Source organism: Eurypyga helias, unplaced genomic scaffold (genome assembly GCF_000690775.1).
Source record: "Eurypyga helias isolate BGI_N326 unplaced genomic scaffold, ASM69077v1 scaffold29100, whole genome shotgun sequence".
NCBI lineage: Eukaryota > Metazoa > Chordata > Aves > Eurypygiformes > Eurypygidae > Eurypyga > Eurypyga helias.
The window spans coordinates 1-1,127 of NW_010226822.1; positions in this window are offsets into that span (position 1 = coordinate 1).

A 1,127-nucleotide genomic window follows, 5' to 3' on the forward strand; every position below is an offset into this window, starting at 1 on the left:
CACGGGCCGTGTCTGCTCCTCCCCAGGGCTGGCTGCCGAAAACCATCATCAACCAGGTCCTGTCCCAGACGCAGGTCGACTTCGCCAACTGCCTCCGGGAGCGCCTGGCCCAGGCCGGGGCCTGCTGAGCGCCGGCGCTGTCACACTTTGTGCGGGGGGAAAGCAGGGAATCTGGTAACGGGGGCAGTCAGAGAGGATTTAGGGCCCATGCTAATTAGCCAAGGCCTTTAATAGCAGACATCACTACTCAATTAAGCATCAAGGCCAGGCTGGATGAGGCTTGGAGCAACCTGGGCTATGGAAGGTGTCCCTGCCCATGGCAGGGGGGGGGACTGGGGGGGCTTTAAGGGCCCTCCCAACCCAACCCATTCTGTGATGCTCTGATCATTTACTGCAGCTAATTAATTAGGGAGGTGGCAGGGGCCTGACTGGACCAGCACATGTGCAGTGGAGCAAATGCAGAACTTTTACTTCAGACTTTTGCTCCTTCCTGCATTTGCACAACCAGCACGTGCTGGCCCAGCCACCTTCCTACCTCATTACTTCCAATAAACAAGTAAATAAAGCTGTAATCAATGGTGTTTACTATTAACTGCCTTGGCTCATTAGCTATTAGGGAGGTCCCTGACACCTGACTGGGAAGGCAGGATGACCAGCACATGCTCAGTGGTGCAAAACCAGGACTGAGCCTCAAATTTTACTCCCCTCCTTCTCCCAAAACCCCAACGCAGCACTCAGCTAACTGTTCGATTCCCTTCTCCCCCCCCCGGGAACGGCTCTAATTTATTTTTCCTGTACGGACACACACAGAGTGTCCAAGTATTTATTCACTCGGAGCTCTGCAATGACGTGGAACTTGTCAGTGCAGCCAGCAGGAGCCCTCCAGCTCCAGGGATCTCGAACGTGTCACTACCAGGAGTCCGAGTCTCATCCGTAGCAGGTCACAAAAAAAAAACCCCAAAACCAAAAACAAGAAGTAAGATTAAAGCCTTTATTTTTAAACTGGTTTCCAGTTTGTGGGAAAAACAACCACCGCTTGGACAGCAGCCCAAGTGTCAGGCTCCACGCAGCAGGCTCGTTACACCACGCTCCTTCCACCCGGGAGCCCTTTACTGGGCCAAGCGCAG